Raw genomic sequence first — 15,642 nt, 5'->3', positions numbered from 1 at the left:
CACTTAACATTCCATAGTTTAAATTATTTAACAAATCAAAACATTTATTTGCCCTATTTAATAAGAAATTTGAGAAACAGAGAACAGATCAGTGGTTTCCAGGGTTAGGGATCAAGAGGGAGGGTGGGAGAAGAGGGGGGTAGGTATGGATATAAAAGACAACAGGAGGGATGCTTCTTACTATAAAGGAACTGTTCTGTATCTTGGCTGTGACAGTGGACACACTAACTTACTGATATGATAAAATTGTGTAGAACCCCCCAACACACATACACAAGTACGATGAAATAAGAAATCTGTACAAGATCAGTGGATTGCATCAATGTCAATATTTCTGCTTGTGATACTGTATTTTTTGTGAGATGTTACCATTGGGGGAAACTGTATAAAGGGTACCTGGGATCTCCTTGTATTATTTCTTACAATTTTCTGTGAGCATACAGTTATCTCAATTAACATTTCAACTAAAACAATAGTACACACTCGCTGTAGGAAATATAGAAAATAAAGAAAAAGTATAAAGAGGACAAATAAAAGAATGCTCAGTTTTATCACCTAGAAATGAACAACTGTTAAGACTTTAAAGTGTATCCTTCTGACCTTTTAAAATTTCATATTAAAAATATTGGTATCATACTGTTTTATAAGCTAGTATTTTCCCTTAATATACTGTGAGCACTTTTTCATATCATTATGTAGTCTCCTATAACAAACATTATTTCTAATGACTACATATAATTCTTCATATGGAAAAACCATTATCTATTTACCCAATCCCTAGTTTTGTTCTATTTTTCTCTATTATGAGAAATGTTCAGTGAATATCTTTGCAGATAAACCTTTGGTCACATTCCTGATTATTTCCCTCAGATAAATTTTAAGAAGTGGAATTACTGCTCAAAGGTATAAGCATTTTTTTAACTAATTTAATTTTATTTTTTTTTAAAGATTTCATTTATTTATTTGAGAGAGAGAGATCACAGAGGGAAAAGCAGGCTCCCCGCTGAGCAGGGAGCCTGATACAGGACTCAATCCCATGACCCTGGGATCAGACGTTTAACTGACTAAGCCACCCAGGTGCCCGGGTATAAGCATTTTTAAGACCTTTAACACTTACCACTAAAATCCAGAGAAAGGTTGTAGCAAAATACACTCCTAAAACAGTGAAATATTTATTCTCCAACTCTCACAGATAATAAGAATTATAATTTGGTAATTTTTAATAAAATTTTATAAGAGAAATATAGTATCTCATTTTGAAACTTTGTTTCCTTTAAATATTAGTCCAGTTAAATTTTTTAATGTATTAGCCATTAAGATTCTGCTTTTGGGAATTGACTTCCCATGTCCTTTATCCATTTTCTGTTTCAGTGGGCACTATATTTTCTTATTAACTTGTAAGTGAACTTTATATATTAAGGCTCTTAACCTCAATTGCAACTTTTCCCCCTAAATCTTTAATTTTTCTAATATACAGAAATTTCACATTTTTGCATATTCAAATTAAGCTGCTTCTTAGTAGCTTATTCCTTTTAATTTCAATATATAAAGTCCTTTCTCACCTTAAAGGCTGATTTATAGTTATCTTCATCAACTCTACTTATTTTTCATCTTTTTGTATTTTTATTTTGTTTTTATGTTTGACTTTTTAATCCACCTGGATTTTGGTGTAAATTATAAAAAATATATATAACAACTTTTTTTTTTAATTTTCTTAAATATTTTTAAAAGATTATTTATTTATTTTAGAGAGAGAGTACATGCAAGTGGGGGAGGAGCAGAGGAGACTTCGAGGAGACTCCCCACTAAGCGAGGAACCCGGCTTCAGGGCTCAATCCCACAACTCCGAGATCGTGACCTAAGCCAAAACCAAGAGTGGGACACTTAACTGACTGAGCCACCCAGGTGCCCCTATGACAACTTTTCTTAACTGCTCACCATTTGTCTTACAACTATTTATTGGGTGGCTTAACTTTTCTTCAGATTCAAATTTTAAATGTCATTTTTGTCAGATACTCAATTTTTGTGTGTTTGGGATTGCTTTCAAAGATTTCTGTAGTGTTCCATTGTTCTGTTTACTGTTGGAATAATCTCTTTGTTTTATTGATTGCGTTGATCAATTGTATTTGTATATTGTAATGCCTGGAAATGCAAGCATTCATTTTATTATTGTTCTTTTAGAAGTTTTCCTATTTCCAACAATATATTTGACAAATTTTTTGCTTATTGAGCATCGAACTAAATGCATATATAGATTATGCCCCGTACTTTGATTTCTCCAACTGCTAAATTATGACAGAGAACATCTATTGAGTGCTTTGTGCCAGGCACTCAAGTATTTTTACACGCATCAACTCATTTAATGTTAGCAATGACCCTATAAGGTAGGTTTGTTCACTGGCCGTGCTTTACAGAAGAGGAAATGGAAGCATGGGGAGGTTAAGTAAACTTGCCCAAGGTCACATAGCTAGTGTGAGGCTGAGCTAGCTAGTGCATGTAACATGGTCACTCAATCCAGGCAGTCTGGCTCCAGAGCTCACCATCTATCAAACAGTATAGCTAGGGTTAATGTTATCTCAATTTTTTTTTCTTTTTTGCTTTAAACTGGATATACCGTAAGGTAATAAGCCCGAGACACCACGATGATTAAAAACACCGTTCAAATCAGCTTCATAGGCATATTCTATAGCAATATATTTTTTTTCCTTTAAAGTGGTGAAGGTTGGAGTTTTCTTTACATTATAACATGGCGCTAAGAATTCTGAATCGCAACAAAGGAGAAAAGAAGAGGTAGCAAACTATAGCTGGAAGGACCCTGGACTGGGCAACAGGAAAACAAAGGTTCTAGTACTTCCATTGGTGCTAACGAGCTTAACCACCACTAAAAATATCTTCCTTATTAGTTTGTAACTCTGACTAAAATTCCACTATGACAGATTCCTTACTCCAGGTTAACTCTCTAAGGTGTAGCTAAGCCCTGTGACATAATACTTGTCAGGATATTTGTTATCTATACTGTGGCGTGATTTCAATTCCTCCTAACTAAGAAATTAGCCCTGACATGATAGAAGTTGTCACAGTCCAAAGGGGAGATGGGAATAGAAGGTAATGTTATTCCAGAGCCTGGAGAGAAGGAAGACTTTAAGAGTATGGTATGCGTGGTGGGAGACCACAGTTAAAACCAGCCAGTTGGACATTAGCTTCAAGTGACAGAAGTGAAAGAGGGGACTGGAAGGAGTAACAGAGTCCCATGGAGAGAAAGGAGGTGGTGAGAGGCTCCTGTACTTAAGGTTTTCCCAGGACTGGGGTTGGGTGCAGCTGAGCATTCTAAAAGGAGGACTTCCTTTGGGGATCTGGGAGGGAGGAAGGGAATGTGAAAGGAGTCCACACCCTTGACATTCACTCAGAGGCTCTGAGGTTCAGTGGAAACGCTGCCTGAGAAGCTATGAGTAGGGGCATGCAGGCATACACACAACAGCACCATAAAAGGAGACAGCGTTTTAGACTTTCCTCAAATCCTCGCAGCTGTGAATTTCTTCAACAAAGTTCTTGGAACATCGTGCTTCTACCAAACCATCCCCCATTTGTCACTGCCACAGTGATGCTGAACTTGAAATCCCATACCAGGAGGAAAAGGAGGGGGATTCAATAGCATTACCTTTTATATAAATTCTTACTAGCTCACAGAAATATTTTTCATTTCTTTGTGCTTTATGGGAGGTGTGAGTGGAATAGTTTAGTGGTTATGCTGATTATAAAAGCAATGGATGCTTATTGTAAAAAATCAATGACATAGGGGAAGAAGAAAGCAAGCTTCTCCTCTCACCCTGCCATGTTGTAGTATGTCTCTTCCAAACTTTTCAAAATGGCAGCTCACTGTTCTGCCACTGGCATTTTTACTTAACCTAATATTGTGAACATCTCTTTGTGTCGATAAATGTAGCACCCCATCATTTTTATTAATGGCTCCATAGTATCCCATAGTATTTGCTGCTGTATGTGAGTTATTCAACAAACCCAACTGATGGACATTTATATCATTGCAGTCTCTTTTTATTATACATTATCCTTGTACTAATTGTTCCCAAGTTATTAATTTACTAAAAAAAGAATTTCTAAGCTAAATGACACTATATATCTGTGTGTGTGTGTGTGTGTGTGTATACACACACACATATATATATATCTGGGAGGGAGTATACATATATTACATAAATATATATATTATATAAATATATATGAGCTATATTAAATTTTATTATACCTTTTTATATCTCCACCGCTTGTTTATATCCTTTGCCATGTCTCTTGGCGGTATTCAGCTTTTTTCGGAAATCATTTAAAACTTGCCCTATTGTTTCTTATTCCATTTCACAATTGACAGAATGTGTGTTAGGTTAATGGAGAACTCACAGGTTCTCATATTTGGGGCATCTTTTATTCTTTAGGTCTCAAAGAAATCTTTCTATGGGCATCAAACATCAAGCTGTTTGGCAAATGAAAAGTCTACATGAGAAGACAGCCACAACAAAGGACAGAGGCTGTATGTTCTTGGTGTTCATTGCCATGTAATTAAATCTTCCTTATGAACATTTTGGCGAAAATGAGCTAGGTAGAAAAAGTGCACTTTTTTAGACTTGATTATATTGGATTGCATGAGATATTCTGGGAAGGAGCTACTGACGCCAATTGACTACCCTTTCCCTTTGTGCTGAACACTGTATGAAGAGATCAAAGTCTTGGATGTAATCTCTTGCAGGGCCACTTAGCTGCATTTTCTTCCTCAGTGCCTACTGCACCTCTAAACCTTGCCAGACTTAATACATGAGAGCTGGAGATTTTGAGAAGCCCAACCAGACCATATAAATGGTACCAGGGCAGATCTATTTGCCCCACTCAAAAAGCAGCAGCATAACATTAGAGCAAATTAGAATGCATTACGCTTAGTTCATGGACTGCAGGCTGAGCTGGACTGGGCTGAGAATCAGGGCATGGTGCCTATTGTAAAATCAATGGGAGAAGAAAAAAAAAAAGGAAATAGAAATAGAAAATGTGCTGAGTCCGGGGCAGAGATTAGGGCCACGATTATCCATGACAGTGTTGGGATGTGGCTGCTAAAGAAAGTCACAAATTAAATTGATGGGAACCCAATAAATACGTGCCTAGCATCAACTGGATCTTCTCTCCTCCCCAGCAGACTTCGTATATCCATACATCTTTGTTCTCTTGCATCTCTCTCTTTCTCTCTATCCTTGCTCCCTCCTTTTCCTTCATTCATTCTTCCTATCCTAGGTGCTGAAAATCCAGGGGCCAATGAGATTTTTATCGCTTCTCTGTCTCTAATGAATGCCTTCTCCCTGAACCTACAAACTGTCCCTGTGTTTTCCATTCTAAAGGGTTTCTTGCTTCAACTATGTTCTCCCATTTTGGGGAATAGTTTATAACTATAGCTAAAACTTGCTCAGTATTCATTCACTCTTTAAACAATCTTTGCCACTAAAGCCTTTTCTGCAATCCTGGTCTCAGATGTCCCAAGTGATGTGATGACCATTTGGGGATATGCAGCAAAGAAACACCTTCATATGTGAGAACTCTCCCATTCATGAGGCTTAGTGGATGCAGATTTCTTTGACCCTTTATTCAAGTTGAAGATGATCAGACTTGTCCTTCTCCCTGTGAGAGTGTGAGTACACGATCTAGGTCTGGCCAATGGGGTTGGTCAAAAAGGCAAAAGGAACTTTGATTTCAGAGAGAATGAAGCAAGGGCACAGAGTCAGTTAGAAATTATTCATAGAAGCAGAGATGAGGTTGAACTTTCTGGTTAATGCAGTGAATACGTCAGAGGGGTGGACCCCACAGCAATTCTTCACCAGACAGTTCCTTGGGCAAAACCCTAACCATGTTCCCTAATTCCCAGCGTCTCTGGTTTCTGCCAATGTTCTTAGTCTGGTTCTCATTCTTACTGTTTTGAGTTATCCAATATTCTTCCAATGCACCCTTTTCTTTTCTCTTCTCTCTTCTTTCTTTCTCTTTTTCTTTCCTTCTTTCTTTCTTTCTTCCTTTCTTTCTTTCTTTCTTTCTTTCTTTCTTTCTTTCTTTCTTTCTTTCAGATTTTATTTATTTGAGAGAGAGAGAGAGAAAACACGAGCAGGGGGAGGGGTAAAGGGAGAAGCAGACTCCCCACTGAGTAGGGAGCCTGATGTGGGGCCAATCTCAGACCCTGGGATCATGACCTGAGCCGAAGGCAGACACTTAACCGACTGAGCCACCCAGGCGCACCTCAATATACCCTTTTCTGAAGTTAGTCAGAGTTGGTTTATGTTGTTTGCCACCACAAACCCTGACTGATAAAGATATCCTCGTCAGGGGCGCCTGGGTGGCACAGCGGTTAAGCGTCTGCCTTAGGCTCGGGGTGTGGTCCCGGCGTTGTGGGATCGAGCCCCACATCAGGCTCCTCCGCTGTGAGCCTGCTTCTTCCTCTCCTACTCCCCCTGCTTGTGTTCCCTCTCTCGCTGGCTGTCTCTATCTCTGTCAAATAAATAAATAAAATCTTAAAAAAAAAAAAAAGATGGCCTCGTCACCATGCAAAGGACTGTTCTCAGTTGCGTCCTCCCTTAGCTCTTTGTAGCATTTGAAACTGAATCCTCACCTTCCTGAAACTTCTTTTATGTTGTCTTTAGTTACCCTATACTCTCTGAACGTCCTCCTATCTCTCTTATTATTCCTTCCCTATACTTTTTATGGATTATTTTATTTCTCTCATTGTCTCTCATTCTGTCTTGACTTTCATTTCTCTATTTCAGGTCTCTCCAATGATTTCACCCTCTGCTGTGACTTCAGCCAATCTTTAAGCTTAGCCATCTCCATCTGTATGGAACTCAGCATCACGATCTGCCCCTACCTCTACTCTCTCGGTCATCTGGATGCCAAATCTCAGAAGTATTGTTGATTCTTCCTTCTCCCTTCTCCTCTTCATTAATTTTCATGTTAAGTCTTTGCTTGTAGCCTGATGAACTCACAGGAGAAGTGTGTTCTCCTTTCAGTGTCTGTAGAAAGGTTATGGTACTAAATGGTCTCTAAGATCTGTTTCCACTCCAACAGCCCATGATTGTATACATGCCAGTGCTGCAGTGGATGCTGCCTCCTGCTATCATCCCCTTCTTTCCATCCCTGTTGTCACCATTGCCAAAAGTTTACCACTTGGCAATCTGGGGAGCATAGAGCACTGGTTCAAAACAGAGGTTCTGAAATCAGGATCAGTTCAGGCTCTGGCTCTGCCTCCACTACTTATAAGCCATAGCTTTGGGCAAGTTGCTTAACTTGTCTGAGTCTCATTTCCCATTTCAGATGGGAATACCAACAGTGTTTACCTAATAGGGTTGTTGTTGGGGTTAATTGAAATAATACCTGTCAAGTACTATTCCTGCAATCTAATAAATGCAAGATAAATACTAGTCATTCTTATTAATTTTTCCTTGGATTGTCAAAGTAACTTCCCAATTGTCCTGTCATCATTAATCCATCCTCCATTCCACTTCATTATACTTCATTAAGCCTAGTTTAATAAAGTCGTATATTTTAATGTACTGAATAATAATGTAAAACTCCTCTAAAACACAGATTGGGTTTTTTATGTTCCAAAATAATTTCTAATAACTCCAAACAATTTACCTTGACATAACTTTTCTTTTAAGTCACTCAGTCTCTCAGTTTCCCAGTTCTCTATTCCCAAGAGAAGAGCATATTTTTGTGAGCAGAGGATATCAAGGACAGATAGCTAGCAAGCCTGTAAGTGAGCTCACCTAATCAAATGGCAATACCTGGTCCAATCAATGCTGACCAGAGGATGGGACCTTATGATCTACTGTCCAGTCAGCTAGGGCTTTGAGTGGACCAGGTCTCCTTAGAAGGGACTGTGGCTAGACAGGAAATACTTAACATCTCCAGTACAATAATATTCTTCTCTGCTCTATCCCATTACCACCTATAGAATGCTTATCCATACATCTAAGTCCAATTCAGTACTACCTCCTTCATGAAGTTGCTGCTCATCCTCTCAGCCAAATGCGACATCTCTCTCATTTCAGTTCCCACATGCTTGGTTTGCCTCTCCGTATAGCAGTCATCATATCCCATTTCCTGTTACAAGGTCCTTGTTTCTTACACTCATATACACACATCTTCTAACAGCAAATAGACTGTATGCTCCTCGAATGCAACTTCATATTTTGGATTTTTTAAATATAATTGACAACCAATTTGCTTAGGGTCCTCAAGCATCAGGGGACCACCTGCATGAAAACCACCTATGGCACCTGTTACAGTATAGATTCCTTGACCCTGTCCCAGACCTAATGAATCAGAATGGGAAGGCGAGCAATGCCTAAGAATCTGCTTACTCTCAAGTCTCCGAAGAGATTTCTACATACACAATTATCTGAACTCTCCACTCAAGCAATTGTTTACTCTCCTGAGCATCAGCAGCTTTCCACACTGTAAACCATAGAAAGAACTGTGACTAGCTTTGAGCGACACAAGACGGCTCCCATTCGTGGCCTAAGCAAGCATACACTCCTCTCCCTAGCCCTTGCCACTCATCTGGACCTCCCAGTGCACACGATGTCCTGTCTTCATCATAGCTTGTGAAGAGACTCTGATGGCTTTTCACATGACAAGAGCAGCTGCCATTGCCTACGGCAGTTTTGTAATTGTAGCCTGGGAGAAACGCCTAAGAATGATAATGTGTTGAGCTGCTCCTAGGTGCTGAACAACAAGATAGAAAAACTTAGTCTTGCACTTTCCCACCTTGCTGACCAAACATGAACTTTATGGTGTCTCAGTGAGGTTGGAGGATAGCAGGTGGCTAGAGTGTTTTGGGTGTGTACAGGCACCATCAGCTTCTCACAGTATAGATGGGAACTCCTCTGTGGCTTAAGTTGGAGCTTAGGCTCTAGGACCAGGATTCTATAGCCCAGCTGTTCATCACAGTCATGTGGGCATCTTAAAAAAAAATCCCCATGCCCAGACTGCATCCCAGATCAGTTAAATCAGAACCTTGGGGGGTGGGACCTGGCATCAGAACATTTTAACTGCTTCACAGCCAATGCACAGGCGGTTAAAAATCCTCTGTTCAACAGGAAGTTAATGCATTGGTTGACCTATAGGAATTAACAACCTCCACTCATGGATCAGGCAAAGCCAAGATGGCAAACATGGCAAAAACGTGAAACTTAAACCTGGCAAAATTCTGACACTGCCAGATCTGAAACAGTGGCTTTCTCAGCCCCAGGTGAAGCATCTTGCCAATGTAATTCAAATTCTGTTAGACAATCGGATTTTATGACTGGCACTCTGAACAGCTCATTCCTTAGTAAAATGGAAAAAGCCTTTTGTCACAGAGGTTACAGGAATCCCTTGGGCTATCAGGGCTCTCCCCTCTGCCTGTGGGTTCACAGATTTGTAGCGTGTGTGCTTGTTTGTGTTTTCATACCCTTTCTTTTCGGGATGGTTGTTATTGAATTTGACAATAAGGAAGGCAAGGAAGAAGTGATGGAGTGCTGCCATACAGTCTTGTCTGTTTCTATTTGCCTTAATAATTATTTGTCAATGGCATCATGTCAGTTTCTTTTTTTTTTTTTAAGGTTTTATTTATTTATTCGACAGAGATAGAGACAGCCAGCAAGAGAGGGAACACAAGCAGGGGGAGCAGGAGAGGAAGAAGCAGGCTCATAGCGGAGGAGCCTGATATGGGGCTCCATCCCATAACGCCGAGATCACACCCTGAGCCGAAGGCAGATGCTTAACCGCTGTGCCACCCAGGCGCCCCATCATGTCAGTTTCTAAGCACTTACTTGCTAAGCGCTAGATGGATAGTATCGTGCTCAATTCCAACAACTCTGTGAGATAGGTGTTATTCCCAATCTACAGATAAGGAAATTGAAGAGCACAGAGATTAAACTTGCCTGACGTCTGATTGAATCCAAATCTACCTGACCTAAAAATCCAGGCCCTTACCCACATAATACTACCTCTTAGAGCATTTTGGTGATCAGTCGCATGCCTCCTACCAAATGTCAAGTATTAATAAGAGGTACTTTTTATCTTAAGGAATACCAGAAAATACTTTACTGATCAGACCTATAATTACAGTTTATGGATCTCTACAGATGCACAATGGTCAAAGTTGCTAAGGCAAGACTATGCCCAAATTGGATGCTTAATAAATGTTTGCTGACAAATGGATGAGTGGACAAATGATGATAAATCAATGTATGGATGGATACATAAATTAATGAGGTATCCAATGGCAATCTATACTATGTTTCTTTTTAGATTAAATTTCCTTGGAGGGCAGAAGGACTTTATTTTTTAAACCATTGAGTCCGTGCCTGGCATAGTGCCTGGCACTCACCATATAAGTACAGGAAAAAGTAAGTACAGGCCATGAAATCCAAAATTATTCTCTTGGTAGAATTTGAAAAAAATTAATTGTATTTTAGTATCTTCCCATAGAGTAAGAAGGCCTACATCTTGCCTAAATCCAGGAAAAAAGAATACGAAAGAAGTGGCTGAAAATTGAAAAATGTTGGCAACTTTGCACTTTTTTTCTATAAAATAAGCATCCATGCATTTGGAAACTATAAATTTTTAAATATAGTCAACTCTTCAGCAACACAGGGGTTAAGGGCTCTGATCCCTGCACAGCAGAAAGTCCACATATAACTTTGGACTCCCCAAAACATAACTATTAATAGCCTACTGTTGATTGGAAGCCTTCCCAATAACATAAACAGTCAGTCAACACATAGTTTGTATCTTGTGTACCATATTCTTACAAAGTCAGCTAGAGAAAAGAAAATGTTATTAAGAAAAGCGTAAGGAAGAGAAAATACATTTACAGTACCGAACATATATTTACTGAAAATGTCTGTAAATAAGTGGACTCTGCAGTTCAAGGGTCCCATGTTTTCGAGGGTCAACTGCATCTTTTCCATTTTGATTTTGTTTCTCGGTGTTGGGTATGCAACGTTTCAGGATTAACCCCATGAGAGCACTCTGGAGACCTACAAACAATCACAAGGTTACTTCAACCGTAGGAAGGCAAGTGGAATTCTGTTTCCCGTACAGAGAGCTCATACAATCTGATAAGCGCCAGACCCCTCAGAGTTGGAAAGTAGAAGTGTTCTTGTCTCCAGAGACACTTCCAGACAATTCCACTTCACCCTACACTCTTCTTCTCTTTGGTTCACACGGTACAGACTCCACCATGCCCTACCCACCTCAGAATAACAGTCTGCTGATCACCTCTTTGTTTCCTGCTCCCACCGGCTGAAGGACCTTCCTCTCTACGTGGCTCCCACCTTTACCTTTGAAGATCTCATTATGCAAGGGCATAACATCCCTACATCTCAGTTCCTTAACCTCCTGATTCCTAATGATCTCCATTCCTCTAACAGCCACCCATTGGTTACACCCTGTACTCGTTACCATCAGAAATTCATCGCCTCACAAATCACAAGTTCAAACATTCCATTTCTCATCCATAACCTCCCTTTTCCAGCTTTCCTGCTTGGCCTCATTGAGGTTTTAGATCCATGGATCCTTCCACGTTGGTTCTTTTGGGTTTTGTTTTTGTTTCTGCTTGTACTTTTGTCCTCCCTTCCCCCATACCAGCTTAGACTCCTGGGCCCATCATTATAATTGTCCTGTTGCAAATATGCTGGGCTTACCTGATCTCTTCTTTCACAGCCTCTACTTACAGGACCCCAGCCCCGAATGAACTTCACCATCCACCTCCCCCGTGTCGGTGCCTGAGCAGCTGAGTGTTGGTATAAAAGTCACAGGACCAATCCAGGTTACTATCACAATAAAATCTCAACTACAGATTTCAATGGGTGGTCTGCATGGCCCAGCAATCTTACTTTTGTTCTCTAGAAAGTTTGAGTTCCCATTCTTCCCAACTACTGTTTCTCTGACCCCCTTTGCCCCTTGCTCTCAGAAGACCACCTGTTGCAGACATTGTATGTTTGTCCTTGTTGATGAAATTCTGATTTTATTTCAGTGACATGGAATCCCATTTGCGCTAAGCCAGCAGTTTTTAACCTGTGTTATGTGAATCTTCAAGGGAACACAAAAACTTTCCAAGGGAATATGAGTAAATTTTTCTGCACTGATCCGCCTGAAAATGCTCTACTGGTCCTCTATTCTCACTTCCCTCTGGCAATTACCCTTTTTTGACTTTATAGAAGAAATTCATGCATTTCACCTTTTTAAAATCTTACTGTGGGAATTGTACAGTGATGTAAGCTCTGAGGCAGTAGATCAAGGGATATTTCAAAATATTATCAGAGAAGCTTTCTCTAATTAAGGCATCATAAACTTATGATAGGAATTCATGTCTTTTTTTTAACAACTTTTTTTCAAAGATTTTATTTATTTATTTGACAGAGAGAGAGAGATTGAGGGCACAAGCAGGGGGAGCAGCAGACTGAGGGAAAGGGAGAAGCAGGCTCCTTGCTGAGCAGGGGCCTGACATGGGGCTTGATCTCAGAACTCCGGGATCATGACTTGAGCCGGAGGCAGCCGCTTAACCAACTGAGCCACCCAGGTGCCCTGGAATTCATGTCTTTATAACATATTTCATGAGAAGTGAAGCATAGTTTTAGAAATAGGGCATTTGCCCTATATCAGGATATTTTGAATTATGATATAGAGTGTGGCAGTGGGAGGGATGACAACTTTCATTTAATGACTTAGAAGAAATGTGGACGGTCGTGTACCTTGTTTTATCTTTGGCAAGGTTCCAGAACTTCTCTCTCTCTATCTTGGAATTCATGTATTCAAGATTGTAAAAAGCATGCTGGCCAGTACCATTCTGCATGAAAGCTAGTCTCTGAATCTTCACCATGCACAGGAATGAAAAAGCATCAGGTGAATACTTTTCTTTTATCTGTGTCTCCAGTTGTGCCTTGGTTGCATATTTTGTTGGATTTCAAGGAGAAAGCGGTGAAAAGTTCTACGCTGACTTCCCACAGGTAAACCATAACAGCTTAGAGTAAAAAACCATGAATCAAAGTTAATGTTTTATTTATTTTTTCAGACTAGGAGGATAACATTTTCACTACTATTTACCAAAAGATTCTTGAATATTGTAAATCCACATTCATTTTTCCTTAAGTGAACATCTTCAGCTGGCTGTCAGCATCAAACATTCCCTTGTTAGTTTATTTATACCTACCATTCTTGCACATGTTTTGGACTCTCCCAACAGAAGTATGCAGTGGATTCTACTATGCACTTAACAACTGGTGCTACAACATCGTACAGCCCCAGGGAGAACCATTCTCAGGCAGTCCCGTTGACAACAATCCTTGATCCTTTGTAAGCCTGAATTGACAAGGGCCCGTTATCTTCTGCCCCTCTTTCTCTCTTATTTTCTGTAACTTTGCACAGAGTGGATTATGAAAAGTAGAATTTCTATTTATGTACAAGTTTAGGACAATAAGTTCACTAAATGCAAACTAGGATGCAAAGCTATCTTCGTCCTCTCGGATGAAGATATTCAATTATAACAATTCTAACTCCTTAGTCCTGGGCTTTGTGTTAAGGGAGAAAACTAGACCTTTACTTGTTTAAGCAGCTTTTGGTTGGATATTCTGTTACTTGCAGCCAAAGCATCCCAAACTGACTCACCTTCTTAATTCGTTTCTCAGAGAGACTATTGCATTCATCAGACCGTGCCTCCCAACCCCAATCCCACAGAATTTCCTGGATCCCCACACTTTTTCTCTCCTTTTTCCCCAGTAGAAGAGACATCTTGCCTCTAACTGAAAGCCATTCAGCCACTTGTGGTTCGCCTTCCAACCGAGGCTCTCGCTCTAGTAGTCATCCTCTCTGTTTTGCATCTTCAGCCTCTTATTCTCCACCCAAACTTTCCAAACAATATTCAAAGCCTCTTATATATTCCACCCTCAAACAAACTACAAATAGAAAATACCTCCTTTGTTGATACATTCTTCTCTGCCTGTATTCCTATCATTCTTTCATTTCCAGCCAAGACTCACAAGCCTTAGCCTCATTCACCATCTCGATGTCCTTTCCTTCTTCTATGCCACCAATCTATAAAAAAAGGCTCTTACTAAGGTTATTGTGACAATTATGTAACTAAATTCAACAGTTGCTTCTCAGTCTTATCATACTGAACTTCTTAGCAGCATTTGACACTATTGACTATTGACCAGTTCTTAAACCATTCTCGTTTGTCTCCTATCAGACCTCACATTCCTGGCTTACTACCACGACCGTGGCCAGAGCATCTCAGAATCCTGTTCTGATTCCTCCTTCTCAAGCCACTTCTGAATGTTGGCTCTCTTCATGGCTCTCTCCTGGCCTTTCTCTTTTTCTTTTACTCTGTTCGTCATTCCAGAATGATCTCATCTGTGTAGGCAGCTGACTCTTAAATGTTTATCTCCAGTCTAAACTTTTTGGGAGCTCCATCTTTGCACAGGTGATTGCTAACTTGACTCTCTGCTTGGAGGGCTCACAGGCACCTCAGACATAAGATTTATAAAACCAGGCTCTTAATCTTTACCCACTCAAGTGTGCTTCCCCCTTTGGTCGTCTACATCAATAAATGACATCTTAATTTTCTCAGATGGTCTTGCTAGAAGACTGTGTGCATGAACCTTGACATGCCCCCCCTTTTAAAAAATTTTTATTTTATTTAAATTCAAATAAGTTAACACAGAGTGTATTATTAGTTTCAGGGGTAAAATATAGTGATTCGTCAATTGCATATAACACCCAGTGCTCATTACATCAAGTGGCCTCCTTAATGCCCATCACCCAGTTACCCCATCCCCCCACCCACCTCCCCTCCAGCAACCCTCAGTTTGTTTCCTATAGTTAAGAGTCTCTTATGGTTTGTCTCCCTCTCTGATTTCATCTTATTTTATTTTTCCCTCCCTTCCTCTATGATCATCTGTTTTGTTTCTTAAATTCCACATGAGTGAAATCATATGATAATGTCTTTATCCGATTAACTTTATCCAAAAAAATTATCCGAAAAATTTTAATCTAGCTCCATCCACATCATTGCAAATGGTAAGATTTCATTTTTTTGATGGCTGAGTAGTATTCCATTGTATACATATACCACATCTTCATCCATTCATCTGTTGATGGGTGTCTGGGCTCTTTCCATAGTTTGGCTATTGTGGACATTGCTGCTATAAACATTAGGGTACAGGTGCCCCTTCAGGTCACTATATTTGTAACCTTTGTAGAAAAACTTAGTAATGAATTGTGTTTTTACATTTCTTTGTGCTTGACATAGCCCTTACCTTCCATCTCACCTCCTTTCTTCAATCCTAACTTCAATTCCAAATAAGACATCACCAAGTCTTATAAATTTTACCTCTAAAATATCCCCTGTATCAATTCACTTCTGATTGTTTCCACCCTAGCCACAATCCAAACCCCCACAGAATTTTACCATATCCTTTTAACTGGTTTTCCTCCATACTTTCTCTAATCCATTCTTCACACAAGAGTCAGGCAATGATTGAAAAGATAAAGTTGATCATGTCATTTCCCAGCTTAAAATAGCCCTTCAATGGCTACCCATTGCACTTGGATAAAACT

At 39.8% G+C, this 15,642-nt stretch overlaps 1 long non-coding RNA gene across 1 annotated transcript in view; it reads left to right on the top strand.

Annotated features, from left to right (window-relative positions):
• LOC103672654 overlaps positions 1-7,379 on the top strand; it is a 29,162-nt gene extending 21,783 nt beyond the window's left edge. The window contains exon 3 of the long non-coding RNA XR_571205.1: positions 6,804-7,379. This is a non-coding gene — a long non-coding RNA (uncharacterized LOC103672654). The remainder of the gene's footprint in view (positions 1-6,803) is intronic.
• The last annotated feature ends 8,263 nt before the right edge of the window (positions 7,380-15,642 follow it).

Source organism: Ursus maritimus, unplaced genomic scaffold, assembly GCF_017311325.1.
Source record: "Ursus maritimus isolate PB19 unplaced genomic scaffold, ASM1731132v1 scaffold_25, whole genome shotgun sequence".
NCBI lineage: Eukaryota > Metazoa > Chordata > Mammalia > Carnivora > Ursidae > Ursus > Ursus maritimus.
Note: the sequence above shows the minus strand (reverse complement) of the source record. Positions and strands in the feature narration are given on the sequence as shown.